Source organism: Ursus maritimus, unplaced genomic scaffold, assembly GCF_017311325.1.
Source record: "Ursus maritimus isolate PB19 unplaced genomic scaffold, ASM1731132v1 scaffold_13, whole genome shotgun sequence".
NCBI lineage: Eukaryota > Metazoa > Chordata > Mammalia > Carnivora > Ursidae > Ursus > Ursus maritimus.
In genome coordinates, this window is record NW_024423675.1 from 55633277 (window position 1) to 55649378 (window position 16102).

The 16102-nt window shown below is 43.3% G+C and overlaps 1 protein-coding gene across 1 annotated transcript in view; it reads left to right on the forward strand.

The window, feature by feature from the left end:
* Positions 1 to 1173: 1173 nt before the first annotated feature.
* The window catches only part of CCDC170 (coiled-coil domain containing 170), a 102122-nt gene continuing 87193 nt past the window's right edge, over positions 1174 to 16102 (forward strand). Inside the window, exon 1 of the mRNA XM_040627967.1 lies at positions 1174 to 1281. The gene's annotated coding sequence lies outside the window, so the exon portion shown is untranslated. The remainder of the gene's footprint in view (positions 1282 to 16102) is intronic.

Genomic DNA, 16102 nt, shown 5'->3' on the forward strand with positions numbered 1-16102 from the left:
AACCATTGTCAAGGCCAAGAAATTCTCAGCCAATAATGGATGCATGTAGGATAACTGGATGGAATCCAAGGATTGCTGCTATCTTTCCGATTTTGTTTAATTTTAGAACACCACACAGGTCCACCAAGGGCCTTCAAGTGAGATAAGTGGGGCTCAACAAGTTTCTGCCACAAAGCGTGGGGCCTTAGGCAGGATACTCACCTTCTCTGTGCTTGAGTCTTATGGTCTGGCGTCTGATCCTGAGTCTGCCCCTGACCAGCTGTATACTCGTGAACAATTTATTTCATTTCCTGTGATTGTTTCCTCATCTTAAAAATGGATTATTCTAATATCTACTTGATAATCTTGTTTTATTCAATGAGATCACACCTGGGAAGCACTTAGAATAGTTCTTAAAAGAACACACAAGTATTTCATAACTAGAAGCTATGGTTGCTACTAACACTAGTATTACTCTTACTCATATTTTCCTGCAGGTTGTTGAGAAGGCAAATGCAGGAACGCTCACTAGGACAGGCTACTTAATTTGCAGAGCCCAGTACAAAATGCAAATGTAGGGTTCCGTGTCCAAAAGTCATTAAGAATGTCAAGGCTGGAACAGCTGAACATTAAACCAAGCGCACAGGCTGGACGCGCTCAAAGCCAGCGCTGAAGCCTGAAGGAGCAGAGCGTTTGCACACAGTAGGTGCTAAATAAATGCTCTTCACCTTTGTGTCAGCACGCCCCTACAGCTCACGCGCGCCAGCAAGGTAACGTTGACCATAACACTGACCATTCGTTGTCACTTGTGCCTGCCTGGCAGAAGGACAAGACCTGGAATCGCGCTCGCGGGGGAGTCCTACGGCGATGACCGGCCTCTCTCACCGGGACCCCCAGCCTTCCGGCGAGCGTCTACCGCTCAGCCAAGCCTAGGCCGGGCCAGACCCAGCCGCCAGGGCCGCCGAAGCCGCGGCTCTGCGCCGCCCGCGCTCGGGAGGACACCGTCGGGCCGATCGGGGTCTGTCCGCGGCCCCGGCGCATCTCAGAGGGCCAAGGCTGCGGGGCCCCCCGCGAGTGCGCAGCCGGTCAGGTCCCGCGAGCGCCGCCAGCGTCCGCGCTGCGCCGTCCGCGCGTGTTTACGAGTTGCCCTAGGAGACGCGCGCGCACCGGCACCCGCACCCGCCGCTCTCCCCCGCCTGCGCTCGCAGCGCCCAGGAAGCCGCGGCCGCTCCTCCGGCTCCAGGCGCCCGGACCCGGCCCGCGACGCCCGCCGCCCGCAGCGCCTCGCCGCCCGCGCCCGAGGTACGTCCCAGCCCGCCGGCCGCGCTCGGGGGTGGTCCCGGCGGCCTCCCGGACCGCCGCCGAGCACCGGGGATGGACGGCCGCGGGGCGCCCCCAGAGAGCTCGGTATTTGCAAACTTCTTCCCAGTGCGTGGGTGCCTCGTAGTGGGTATGGCTCCGCCTCGGAAGCGGCCTGGGACTGCCAGCGGCCGGTTAATTTTAGGAAGTTATGCGCAGGTCGTGAGTTTGTGAAGTGCGTCTGAATTTTCGTTGGTACCAGTTTGCTTCTCTGACCATTTAAACGGGTGAAATTCTAAAGACAGCTCCTGCAGACCCTCCGCGACCCCCATTTAACTTACACTACTCGCCTAAGAAGTGAGTCAGAGCAATTTCTTCAAAATTTGGTGTGGTAGGATTAATGATGGTCCTGAGCAAAGTCGCTGGCCTTTTTGTTGCTGGTCACCCTAGAAACAATCATTCAGTTGTCCTTGAATCCATTTACCCAATTACTTAGGCACTGGGGACTTTGGGGCATCAGATATGCTGTAACACAAACACGCACACACGAAATTAGGGCTGGCTCAGCCCGGGTGAAGTATCCCCTTTTGGACCTGGCATCAGGGTCCCATCAGGCATGGTGTGCTAAGGGTGATGCCAGAGACAGGGAGGGAATTGTGTTCCGCAGAACTGCTAACCTAAGAGTGTCCTCAGCCTGACCATACTGACCGCAGAAATCTCTGGGGGACACTCTTAGATTCAAAACATGGGGTGGATTCTCCAGCATGTTATAGGAATTCTTCCAATATTTAGAAGTTTTGATTGCTGCCTTACATCTGACCTATATTTAGATTTCTTTGATTCCTGGCTTATTGTGGAAAATTAGTAATATATTGTACAAATAAAAGCGATTTTTTTTCCATTAGACATTTGCAAATTTTATCCCAATATGGTATCCTCTGTGAATTAGGAATGTTAGCCCAGGGGCACGTGGGTGGCTCAGTCCGCTTAGCCTGGGACTCTTGATTTCCCTGAGTAATGATCTCAGGGTCCTGGATGGAGCCCCCACATGCCTGTGCTCAGCAGGAGTCGGCTTGAGGATTCTCTCTTTCCCTCTCCCTCTGTCCCTCCTCCGCTCATGGTCTCTCAAATAAATAAATGAATAAATAATCTTTAAAAAAAGAATGATAGCCCATGCATAAGTATGTAGTATTTTTATGTTATTTATCTTTGTTTGGAGAAACAATTGAAAGTGAATTATAGACATCATGGCCCTTTATTCCCAAATATTCCAGTAGGTATCCCCTAAAAGCAAGGGCATTCTCCAACCAAAATGCAATAATCAAATCCAGGATTTTTTTTTTTTTTTAAGATTTTATTTATTTATTTGACAGAGAGAGACAGCCAGCTAGAGAGGGAACACAAGCAGGGGGAGTGGGAGAGGAAGAAGCAGGCTTCTAGTGGAGGAGACTGATGTGGGGCTCTATCCCAGAACACCAGGATCACACCCTGAGCCGAACGCAGACGCTTAACGACTGCACCACCCAGGCGCCCCAAATCCAGGATGTTTGACATAGCTGCAGTAACTTTATTTAATGTACACTATCTACAGAAATTTTGCCAGTTGTCCCAATAATGCCATTTCCTGCAGAATATTTTTAATTTTAGGATTATGCATTGTATTTAGTTATGTGTCTTTAGTTGCCGTAAACCTGGAATAGTTTCTCAGTCTTTCTTTGTCTTTGATGATGCTGATATTTTTACAGAGTCTAGGTCATTTGTCTTGCAGAATAAGTTTGTTTGATTGTTTTTTATTAGATTTTTAGTAGAAATACTATAAAGTGTTATGTCTCAGTACATCACACCAGGAGGTACATGGTGTCACTTTGTCCCACTTTTGGTGATCCTGATTGGTGGTATTTGCCAGAATTTTCCACTGTAAAAGTGAAAAAAAAAAAGCTTTAGCAATAAATAAGTGATTGTATTGAGTAATCTTTTTAATTCATATTGAGATTTTTAGGATAAATTCTACTACCTATGTTATTCACAGCACCTGGGTGGCTCTGTCGATTAAGTGTCCAACTCTTGATTTTGGCTCAGGTCATGATGTCGGGGTCATGGGATTGAGCTCTGCACGGGGCTCCATGCTCAGCATGGAGTCGGCTGTCCCTTGGTGCCCCCCACCCCTTGCAAGCGCACACACTCTCTCTCTAAAATAAAAATCTTTATTTAAAAAAAGGAAAATATTCACCAAGCCTAAGACTTTAATTGACCCGAAGGACTTAAATTTTACTGAGACTAAAAGTAGAAGCGGAAAGAGCAGCATTTATTAAAGTGGATTTTTCAGTTTGCTAACTACTTCATCTGAGACAATCTTACACTTCAGGTAGGCAAGGCAAGAATTTCCCACTATATGGAAGTGAAAATGGCTTGCTCGATTAGCAGCTGCTGTGGCTGGGACTTAAATATCGATCTTTTGGAAGTTTAGTACTTTTCCTACCACACCATCCTTTGGTCTGAAAACCAGACGAAAATACAGCAGTATGCGACCGTATGAGGTCATAGAACACCGCAGAGACCAAAGCTGCTAGTTTTGGGTTCAAGCCATCCTGATTTATACCCCTTATTATCTGTGATGACATGGGCAAAAAAATGACTTATGTCTCTGAACGGTAGTTCTTCATCTGCAACCTGGGATCAGAGTCCTTACCACAGAGCGTAGTTTGGGGATTTCACAGTTAATATATCTAATCCATCCGAACTGATAGAGTAAGTGCTTATTAATATTAGTTATTTTTATTCTCTGTAACTTTTGGAATTTGCCGTGGCATCTACCCCACTACTGTCATCACTGACACCTCCATTAATAATACCTCAGTCCCCACCTCAACGATCAGTAACTGAGGATTTGTGTGAGGTACTGAGGGTAAAAAAACGAATTTGACACAGTTTCTGCTCTCAGGGAAGAATCAAGAGTTCACAATCAAGAAAAACAGACACATGAACAGATGGTTTGGGTCGGTGTCACCCGTGACCCAAGTTTAATGCGACTTTTTCTCAAGCTGGGTTTACCTCCAATCAGATCATCAGCAGAGCTTTACTAGGCTAGAAAATGTGATGCTATGTGACTTCAAGTATAACGGCTCAAGCAGGGAAGATGGAAACATGCGTCTGGGAAATTCATAAATACAGCTTTGAGCAGAACGGTGTCACTTTGCCGTGCATGTGAAATAAGGTATGGAGTAAAAAAAGAAATAAGGTGTGGAAGCCGAAAAATGTTACCAAATTATTAAAATAATACCAGCGAGCAAGAAGCTACAGCAGTCGTTTGGGAAAAAGTGATTGGATGTGGGCTCAGAGGCCACAGACATATGGTGGTTTTGCTCTGTCCGAGTTTTCACATACCTAGAACCCGAGTGGAGGCTCCAGCAAATAGCACTGTTGGGACTTGGAGCAAGTCTCTTTCCTTTCTGTAAAACAGGTTAACTAACTGTCTGATAGGGTTGTTCTGAGAAGAAAATATAAATAGCAACACAGTTTATCAACAGCTGTAGGTCCTCAGAGCAAAGGACCTGGAACTGGTCAGCTGTAATTATAAAGGAAGTAAAGTCAGTTTTCCCCTCATTTCCCCACTACTTCCACTTCTCAAAAAATTATGAAAAAATACACGTAACATAAACTTTACCATCTTAACTGTGTTTATATGCACAGTGCAGTGGCAGTAAGTACTTTTATATTATTTTGCAACCATTGCCACCATCCATGTCTAGACTCTTTTCTTGTTTTTTTTTTTTTTTTTTTAAAGAACGCTTTTCATCTCGCAAAACTGGGATTCTGTACGCACTAACCTGTAACTCCCCGTGCCCCTCTCTCCCTCGGCCCTGGAAACCACCATTCTATCTTCTGTTTCTGAATTCGACTACACTAGGTACCTCATGTGAGGGGTACATACACTGTTTATCATTTTGCACCTGCCTTATTTACTTAGCGTAATGTCCTCAGGACTCAGCCGTGTTGTAGCATGGCAGAATTTCCTTTAAGGCCGAACAACATTCCATTATATGTATATGTCATGTTTTTTTTAATCCAGTCATCCGTGCCTGGACACTTGGGTTGTTTCCACATTTTGGCTTTAGTGAATAATTCTACTTTGATCATAGGTACACAAATAGCTCTTCAAGACCTTGCTTTCAATTCTTTTGGGACTGCTGGATGATAATGGTGTTTCTATTTTTAATTTTTTTGAGGAGCTACCATACTGTTTTCCATAGTAGCTGGACCATTTTACGTTGCCATCAGCAATGCCTGAAGGTTCCAATTTCTCTACATTCTGTTCCACACTCAAATTTTTCTTCCCTGCCTCCCTCCTTTTTTTTTTCTTTTTTCTTTTCATAGTAGCCATCCTAATGGGTATGAAGTAGTATCCATTTATAGTTTTTAAAAATAGGTTTTAAAATGAGGTATTTATTTATTTACTTGAGAGAGAGAATGAGAGAGAGAGAGAGAGGAAACACAAGCAGGGGGAGGGACAGAAGAAGAGGGAGAAGCAGGCTCCCTGTTGAGCAGGGAGCCTGATGTGGGGCTCAATCCCAGGACCCTGAGATCATGACCTGAGCTGAAGGCAGTTGCTTAACTGACTGAGCCACCCAGGAGCCCCTCTGTTTCTACTTTTTTTTTTAAAGATTTTATTTATTTATTCGACAGAGAGAGAGACAGCCAGCGAGAGAGGGAACACAAGCAGGGGGAGTGGGAGAGGAAGAAGCAGGCTCCCAGCAGAGGAGCCTGATGTGGGGCTCGACCCCAGAACACTGGGATCACGCCCTGAGCCGAAGGCAGACGCTTAACCGCTGTGCCACCCAGGCGCCCCTCTGTTTCTACTTTTTAAGAATCATTTCTTCCCTCTTCTGGTTTTGCTTTTTTGTTTCCTCCTCTGCCTTTTAATCAAACTCAAGTTTAAGAAAAGATGTAACTCTAATCCCTTGTCTTCATATGAATTCAAGTTAGAAGCCTCTCTATTCGAGGTGTAAAGAAAAAACCTAAATCTCCCAAAAAAGGCAAGAAAGAGAAACAGAAACAGAAAAAGTGGAGAAAAAAGAAAAAAACAAAATGATGATGGAAATAAATACAAATATAGCAGTAATTATCGTAAAGGAGAATGGATGAAATGCTCGGTTAACTGGACAAATTGTCAGATTGAGTTTTTTTATCTAGGTATATGGTATTTATGAAAGACATAAACAAAAGTATATGGAGAAGCTGAAAGCAAAGTGTATAAAAAGATTCATCAGGCACGGGGCGCCTGGGTGATACAGTTGGTTAAGCCTTTGACTCTTGGTTTTGGCTCAGGTCCTGATCTCAGGGTCGTGAGATTGAGTCCCACATGGGTTCCGGGCTCAGCATGGATTCTGCTTATGTTTCTCTCTCCCTCTGCCCCTCCCCTCCACTGTCTTTCTTTCTAAAATAAATAAATTAATTAAAAAAAAAGATTCATCAGGAAAAAAATAAGCAAAAGAAAGCTGATTAGCTATAATAATATACAAAATACTTTTAAGGCAGAAATGTATTACTGGAGGTAAAGAGAGTCATTATACAAATTATATCACTATCTCATAATAATAAAAATTTTCCTTCGGGGCACCTGGTTGGCGCAGTCATTAAGCATCTGCCTTCGGCTCAGGGCGTGATCCCGGCGTTCTGGGATCGAGCCCCACATCAGGCTCCTCCGCTGGGAGCCTGCTTCTTCCTCTCCCACTCCCCCTGCTTGTGTTCTCTCTCTCGCTGGCTATCAATAAATAAATAAAATCTTTAAAAAAATTTTTTTCCTTCAACAGGAAGGTGTAAGAATTCTAAATGTGTATGCAATAACATGGCATCACAATTGGTATTCAAATATTCAAAATAAGAATGGACAGAAACAAAAATCTATAAAGACATATAGACAAATCCAAACTAGAGCAGAACTTTTCAACCTACCTCTGTTATCTGAAATAGCAACCAGGCAAAAATTTGGTAAGAGAGCTACTAAAAAAACTAAAGATACAAACTTGGTTAAGTCATTGTGAAGAATTGAAGTGTATAAGATATTTGGGATATGGTTGTGAAAGTTAACAGGACGACCTTTTCTCTTTGTCCAAGGGAAAAAAACACCTTTAGACTAGGAATCAATTGGACGAAATTCTAGAAAATGTACTCTATTGGTAGGGATTGAACTAGATCAGTAATTAGATGTTTTTCCCTTGTCAATAAATAAGGACTTTCTACTATCAAAAGTAATGATGACAGTCCGATCAATGAAAACATTAGGCACACCCACCTTGAAGGATTTTCTACAAAATAACTGACAGGACTTAAAAATGTCAAGGACATTAAGGAGATACGACACTAAATGCGATGTGGGCACCTAGACTGGCTTCTGGACCACAAAGATAACATTAGTGGAAAAACTGGTAGCTTAGTTAACACTATTGTTCCTGGTTGCTTATCCTAGTTACTAACATTAGGGGAAGCTGGGTATAGGATATACAGAAACTCTGTTCTAATTTGGCAGATATTCTCCAAGTCTAAGATAATTTCAGAATAAAATGTTTAAAAAAAATGATAACCAGTTAATTTATTTGTATATGTAACTTTGTTGATTTTAACTACAACACTTGGTTTCTCCTGTTACCTAATCATTCTTTGTCCGCCTGGCTTCAGAATGCAGCGTGAGAGAAAGCGTTCAAAGGACAAGTAGGAGAGCTTTTTGAACACCAAACAGAGCAAGTTTTTCTTTGCATATTTTTAAATATGGGTGTGTTTACTTAATGTTACCAAATACAATGTGTAGTACATTTGAAACAATAGCGAGCTCCTTGGTTTGTACTCAAATTCAGTTGACTCATTATAAAGACTTTCTTTTTCTGTGTTCAAGGAGACCTAAAAACATTTACTTGAAGAAGGGAGTAACGTTTGCTCACTAGGAATTATTTATGCTATGTACTTTACCCAAGGTGTTTTTTTTTTTCTTTGTTTTGCTTCCAGTTTTTTCCCCCCTTTAGAAATTGGTACTTTGGTGGCTTAGATCTAAGGCAGAGAACTTCAGAGGCATTGCTGAGGTGGACCAGTAGTACCGTACTCTTTTTCTTACTGATACCAACGTAACTATTGATTGTGGGTTCTATATTTACATGCTTAGTTAGAGCTTGAGTAAAATATCTTAAATATTGCTTATAAAAACAAACACTTGCCTTGTATTTCTGAGTAACTGAAATAGCTTCCTTTTCATTGAACTTACCCTATGATTTCCTTCTTGAATCTTCCCTGTTAACTTTGTACAGAAATGCATGTTTCAGCATAGTCAGGCCATCAGAGCCTAACCTCAGCATCAGTGCAAAGGGGAACAGTTTTCAGACTATATTCATATTTGACTGTAATTGTCACATTTCCTTCAGTCTCTTCTACTTCAGGATAAAAGAAATGGATAGCAGAGGAGAATGTAAGAAGGAAGACTTGATGTTGACATCTTGTGAACATTTGAAGTAGGCAAAAATGAGCAGTTGGGAGGAAATCTGAATCAGAAATATTCTGCTTAGTGAATCACACGTCGTGTTAGTCACCTATTTGGCAACCTCCCATTGAATCCCAGGCTCTCTGTTAGGCATGGAAGATACAGACATTCTTTCCTTTTTTTTTTTTTTAAGATTTAATTTATTAGAGAGAGCGAGAGAAAGCAGGAGCGGGGAGGAGAGAGAGAAGCAGGCTCCCCAGTGAGCAGGGAGCCCAATGCAGGGCTTGATCCCAGGACCCTGGGATCATGATCCTGGGATCATGACTTGAATCAAAGTCAGATGCTTAACCAACTGAGCCACCCAGGCATCCCAAACAGGCGCTGTTTTAGGTAAGGTCTTGCTCTCATAAAAGTCATATTCTTGTGGGGGAAATAAATAATAACAAAGTAAAGAAATAGATAAGCAAGGTATAATTTATGGTAAAAAAAAAGAGAGTGGTAAATGCTGTAACAAGAAGTTAAGGCAGGATACCAGGATCGAGATCGGCTGGGGTAAAGGGTGAGGTCTACTTTGGATAGGGTGGGTGGGGAGGGCTCCCTAAGGAGATGATGTTTGTGCTGCGTTGTGAGGGATCCCAAGAAGGAATGTTCTCAGTAATCACAAGGGAGGCTACATTCCCTTAGGCAGGAGGGAGGGCAATGTGCTTAAAAAGAGCCCAGCTTGTAGAACATCCCTCAGTTGGGGTATGTCCAGTGTTGTCTCACAGATTCAGCTTAATCCTTTCTGGCATTTACAGTAATTCTCTAGGAGCGATGATGGGCTCTCAGTGCACCATGTGAGGAGCTGTATGTCAGCTCGTCTCATCACTGTTGTTATGAGAGTCAAAGAGAGGCTGAGGACCTGTTGCACGTCAGACAAACTAAAGGTACTTGACAACACGTGCCACGCGGTTACAGTTGCTCCAAGGAACATTACTGAGATAATTGGTGAATGATATGACGTCATTGTGAAATTCCTTAAATTTGACTGTTTGCAAAGGGATGTTCTTGCTCTTAGGGGATACATGCTAAAGTTTTTGGGGGTGAAGGGCCATAATGTTGGCAAATTACCCATGATTCAGCAATCGTGGTTGTAATAAACGCATGGAGAAAGGAATCAGTCAAATGTGGCAAAATGTTCTCACAGCTGGTGAATCCAGGTGAAGCATATACTTGGGATTATTGGATTAGTCTTGAAACTTCTCTGTCAGCTTGAAATAAAACTTAAGAAACATGTGCCTGCAACAAATGGAGTGACAAAGTAGAAGACACTGTTTCTAGCTGTTGAGCTTGCAGTGGAATTCAGTACATAATAAATGGTGATACATAAACGTTTAAAAAAGAAGGGCAGAAAGCATGCCTGGAGTAAGGACATGCTGTCAGATAAGGATCTAGCCGGAAATACAGAAACAATGACACAGGGTGCTCTAGTAGACCAGGGACAAGGATGGAGGTGGGCAAGTTTGGCTTCCGGTGGTGGCTGGGAGATGATGTTGACTTCGAAGTGCCAGCAGGACGTGCAGGCGATGTTCAGTAGATGGCTGGACATGGGAATCTCTAGCTTGAGGTGCAGATTTGGGAGCCACCAGACGCTGGGAATGGTTGAAATCTCAGCAGGGCAGGAAGTTGGCCAGAGAAGGTGTCTCCAGTGACAGAGGGTTGAGGACAGAACCGCAGAGAATATCAAGTTAAGGAGTGGTAAAGGAGGATGAGCTGCTGGTGGGACTGAGTGGGGAGGGCCAGGTGAGTCAGAGAAGGGAGCAATGCAGAGAGGTGAGGGAGATGAGTAAGGAGAGTTCAGGGACAGTGTGCTTTGGGTGGCACATGCCAGAGGGAGGTCAAGGCAGGTGAGGAGCAAAAGTGTCCCCCAGTAACCCTCTTACACTATTAGTGGGAATAAAACTGGTGCAGCCACTCTGGAAAACAGTATGGAGGTTCCTCAAAAAGATAAAAATAGAGCTACCCTATGACCCAGCAATTGCACTAGTTGGTATTTATCCAAAGGATACAAACGTGGTGATTCGAGGGGGCACCTGCACCCCAATGTTTATAGCAGCAATGTCCATAATAGCCAAACTACGGAAAGGGCCTAGATGTCCATCAACAGATGAATGGATAAAGAAGAGGTGATACACACACAAACACACACACACACACACACACACACACAGACACACACACACAATGGAATATTACTCAGCCATCAGAAAGAATGAAATCTTGCCATTTGCAATGATGTGGATGGAACTAGAGGGCATTATGCTCAGTGAAATAAGTCAGAGAAAGACAAATATCATATGATTTCACTTATATGCAGAGAAGGAAAACATGAAAACAGGGGAAGGGAAGGAAAATTAGGATGAAAACAGAGAGGCAGGCAAATCATAAGAGATGCTGAACTCTAGGAAACAAACTGAGGGTTGCTGGAGGGGAGGTGGGGGGGATGGGGTAACTGGGTGATGGGCATTAAGGAGGCCATGTGATGTCATGAGCACTGGGTATTATATGCAACCGATGAATCACTAAATTCTACCTCTGAAACTAATTAAAAAAAAAAAAAGTGTTCCCCGGATTTGGTGGTCAGAGCAGTCTTCTTCCAGGAAGTGAATTTTAAGCCCAGCTTTGGAAGGTAAGAGTCAGCGAGGCAAAGGATCCGGGGTGGTTGTGTTGGGTAAGTCTTCTCCACAGCACAAAGCATGGGTGCTGGCTGTGGGAGAGGAGGAAGCAAAGTCCACTCAGGCATCTACAGAAGGCCAGTGTGGCTGGGGTGTGGTTGGAGCGTACAGGGAGGGAAGGAGTCATGGGCATGGAAGCTGGTGAAGCAGGCCAGGGTCAGATCATACAGGACTTTATAGGAGTTTGGATTTTGCCCTAAGGGCAAGGGATGCCCCTGGAGAATTTTAAGTCTTGGGGTATATTGAACAGTTCTGCATTTTAAAAAGATCCCTTTAGGGGGTGCCTGGCTGGCTCAGTAGAGCAAGTGACTCTTGATCTCGGGGTCCAGAGTTCAAGCCCCATGTTGGGCTAGAGCCTACCTAAAAAAATAAATAAAAACAAAAAGATTCCTTTGGCTACCAATGGGCTAGCACCTTGGTGGAGGGGTGAGGGTGGTTGATAAGTCTGAGGTCGGGGAGACTCTCTGGAGGCTATCGTGGTAATCTAGACTAGTGTAGTTAGGCACGGACGTTGAATGTGAACAGTTACTTAGGTGTGAGAATCAAGACAGAGGTGTTGGAACTGGAAGGAGAGACAGAGAAATTATAAAATATGGGCTTCCAGCTCAAGGAACTGGCTGGGTGTTTGCTGCCATTCACTGAGCTGGAGAAAGAGCAGGTTGGGGGAGAGTAGCATGAGTTCAGTGTTGGACGTGTTGGGTGGGGGGTGTCTGCGCTATCTGGGTGATATCACCTGGGCTGTTAGAGGTAGACCCTGAGCCCAGTAGAGAGGTTTTGGGTGGGGATCATCATATACTTGGGGCTCCTCAGCACATAGATGGTTCTTAAAGTCACGAATAAAGGAAGGCCAGAGAAATAAGAGGTGTTCCAGGGAGAGTGTGAGGAGAATTTTTAAAACATTGAATTTGACCATGCGGTGGTTGAGGGGAGCAGACAGGAAAACTGAAAAGATCCGAAGGGAATAAATTCTTTTGTTATCGGCACCTATTAATAAAATTGTTTACTCATCAATTTAGTCATTTATTGAGAAAATATTTCTTGGCCTCAAAAGAATATTAACCTTGGAGTGAAGAGACCCAGATATTATTAACTCTGAAATGAGCCGACTTAATCTCTCTGGTTTGGTTTCTTTATGTTGTTAGGTTCATTTCCACCTCAAGTTTTCTAAGATGTGTGATGGTACACAACGGACAGTGTCTTCAATGCTAAGCCTAACCCTAACCCTTGCTTCACATGAAGGTTTCTCATAACATTTATCCCTGAAGCACATTAATCTGTGCCTTAAAGAGGTGACTTCTCTGGAGAAATACTTTCTGCCCCTCTAATTGATAGAACCTGAGCAATATTGAGTTGACCTTTTCTCTTACTTTCTTGCTCTCATATCAGGATATTTTTTAAATTTAAATTTTTTGTATTTTGGTATTGAGCGGAGGATAGCTAGCTCTCTCTGGTGAGGGCCTGAAGTACAGATACGACATAGGGAGTGGGTGTAATGTGTGTAACTGAGGCTGGCAACCAGGAAACTTTTTGGAACAACTGGGCTTAACTCAGGAGACAGTTTCCTCCCTTTAGAAGAAAAAGACCATCTTGTCAATTTAGGGGAACTGACTCCAATTGTTTTCCTTACTCCCTCTCTCCCTTAGGTGAACCAAGTGAACCAAGTTTCTGCAGGTAGGGAGGGTGTGGTTTTGAGTAGCTTCTCGGGGCTTGGGGGTGGGGGTGGGGAGCACTTGGCTCCGACTTCCCTCGGGGACTTAGACATCGTGTCTGCTGAAGTCCTTGGCTTTGCTCTGGCTTCTGAAGGTCCAGCCCGGCAGCAGGATCCTTATTCCCATCCCAAGTCCTTCTATGTCTGTAGTCTTATCTATATACCCCTTTTTGCTTTCCTTGGGGAAGTGGGGAACCAGGGTAGGGTTTCCCTTCCCTGCTTGAGAAGTGAATACAGGAGGCAGAGCTGCCCACGGGCCCCATGGGCATGTCCCTCAATCATTGTACTCGTTCCACTCCCAGGAGCTGCGCTCCTGCCTGTAGGGCTCTCCAGCGACATCCATCTCCAGGGGCCACATTGTGGGAAGCCAGGGAGGGAGCTGGAGTTTTTATTGTCCTTCCCACTCATTTTGGGTATTAGGTCCAAGACGCCTAAGGGTCCTGCCTCCTTTTTCCAGGGACTGGAGCCACACATCCCCTTTCAGGTGGGAAAATGATTCTCCAGCATGCACTGTTCTCTCCTTTACAATTTAAAGGAATAATTTTCTGTGCTGTGAATCCTCAAGGCTTTGTTATTTATATGCAAAGCCATGTTTTTGTATTTTAAGTATTTTAAATCATTCTCTTTCAGAAAGCCCCCTTCTGAAAATCCAGGGTGTTATGGCTCTTGATAGCATCCTTGATCCTCTAAACAGGGGCCTGAGCCACACCCTCCTGGACCGGCCAGCAGTATTTACTCACACAATATAGCCCAAGTAATGGAATGAGTTGACTTACAGGATGGAATTATCTAGAATCGACAATTAGAATTTTGGGGAATAGCTGCCAAAAACAATGATCATGGGTTTGGCCATATTGGCTCTTAAATTTTTTTTTTTAAAGATTTTATTTATTTATTTGACAGAGATAGAAACAGCCAGCGAGAGAGGGAACACAAGCAGGGGGAGTGGGAGAGGAAGAAGCAGGCTCATAGCGGAGGAGCCTGATGTGGGGCTCGATCCCAGAACGCCAGGATCGCGCCCTGAGCCGAAGGCAGACGCTTAACCGCTGTGCCACCCAGGCGCCCCTTAAATTTTTTTTTGATAGTAATTAACCAAGGTTTTTTTTATTTTAAAGATTTTTATTTATTTATTTATTTGAGAGAGAGAGTGAGCACAAGCGGAGGGAGAGGCAGAGGGAGAGAGACAGGCAGACTCCCTGCTGAGTGTAGAGCCCAACACCACATGGGGCTCATCCCAGGACCCTGAGATCATGACCAGAGCTGAAACCAAGAGTCAGAAGCTCAACCAACTGAGCCATGAGGTACCCCAATAATTAGCCAAGTATTTTAAGTCCATTTTTGGTTCATGATTTTAAGATCGTGCTGCCTGAGGAGAGGAGAATGGTTTTCTGTTCATGAAGGCAAATGGGTAGGCTGGCATTTCCTTAAAAGCAATATTAGAATATTTCTATGACATTTTAGGTGTTTATGACATTAGGGAGATGAAACTGTAGAAACACTGTCTAGAGAGCACTGGTAAGTAATAGAAGAGGTAATACTCAGGGATAGGTAATGGAAAAATTATCTTAATATTGCTTGTTCTTTTGTCGGTTGACGTGGAACTGTTCAGTACTGAAATGAAGTCCCACAGGAGTTAAGTCTCCTCATGATAATTACGGTGCTAGAGAATTACTTTTTTTGGAAGATGGGATAAACCGTATCTCAGGTCCCTTCTAAGGGAAATATTTCTGAGGAGCCTGTTTTGAGTAAACAACTTAATTAAAGTTTGAAGCACACTGCTCAGCATAGGAGCTAAAATATTGCATCTTGAAAATTTTTTCACTTTACAATAATTTATCAAGTTTACATGTATCAATTTTATTATACATGGAGTGGAAAAATCCCATTTGGGAAGAGTTCTAGAATCTTTAACATGTGAAAAGATGTATAGAAGACAATGACAAATAAAATACCCCATCTAGTTGTCAATGAAGATTTTTGTTTCCACCATTTCTCTCACAGAAGCTATTCCATACATGACATGTTTTCAAATCCGCATTCATTATTAGCCTTGACAGCCGAACCCAGTACCTCCCATGGGACCATATTCAATATGAATGCTGAAAAACTGCCAGCACTTAAAATTTGGCTTGAAGTTAATTAGTTTCCTGTGATTTTCCTTGCATCCAGTCTGAGAAGTTATCTTGCTAATGTACACAGATTAAAAAAAACTTCATAGAACTTTGTATCGAACTAAAATATTAGCTTCTAAATTGGCTGGACCTGACCCGTACGACATTTATGAACTTGTAGAAAGTAGAACACACCTTCCAAAAAGTAATTGGAAAATATAATTATAAATTTATTCTCTTGGAAAATTTAATTATGAATTTATACTTTTTAAAACTTTGAACATAACATTACCTATGGAAATGCAACTCATTATTATAACGGCCAGATTCGCAGACAACAATATTGAGAGTGAGAAAATAATTCAGTTTAGGGAGAAATGATTGTTTCAACATTTAACCAGATATATATGGGCAAACAACATTGTGACTAAGAGCTTGCGCTTTGGAGTCAGACAGCCCTGATTTTGATTTTGGCTGTGCCATTTCATTCGGTCCTTCATTCATTTTTTAGTCTTTATCTGAAACCCAGTCACTGGGGACATAGTGGTGAACAAAACAGGCATTTTCCTGCCTCCTGTAGACCTCATAGTCTAGCAGGGGAAGTAGATATGAAATAAATAATCATATAAATAATAGTTATAATATGAAGGATAAGGACTGGGTGCCATGAAATCAAATAACAGATTGAGGCTTGGGAAGGCCAATATAAGGACTGAAAACAGGCCATAAGGTGTTTGGGTAGAGGGAGCCGGAGTAAGAGAGATTGAGAGAGGAGGGGAGGGGAAGGATCAGAAAATACAGCTGTAAGATTTGATCAGATTTTTTC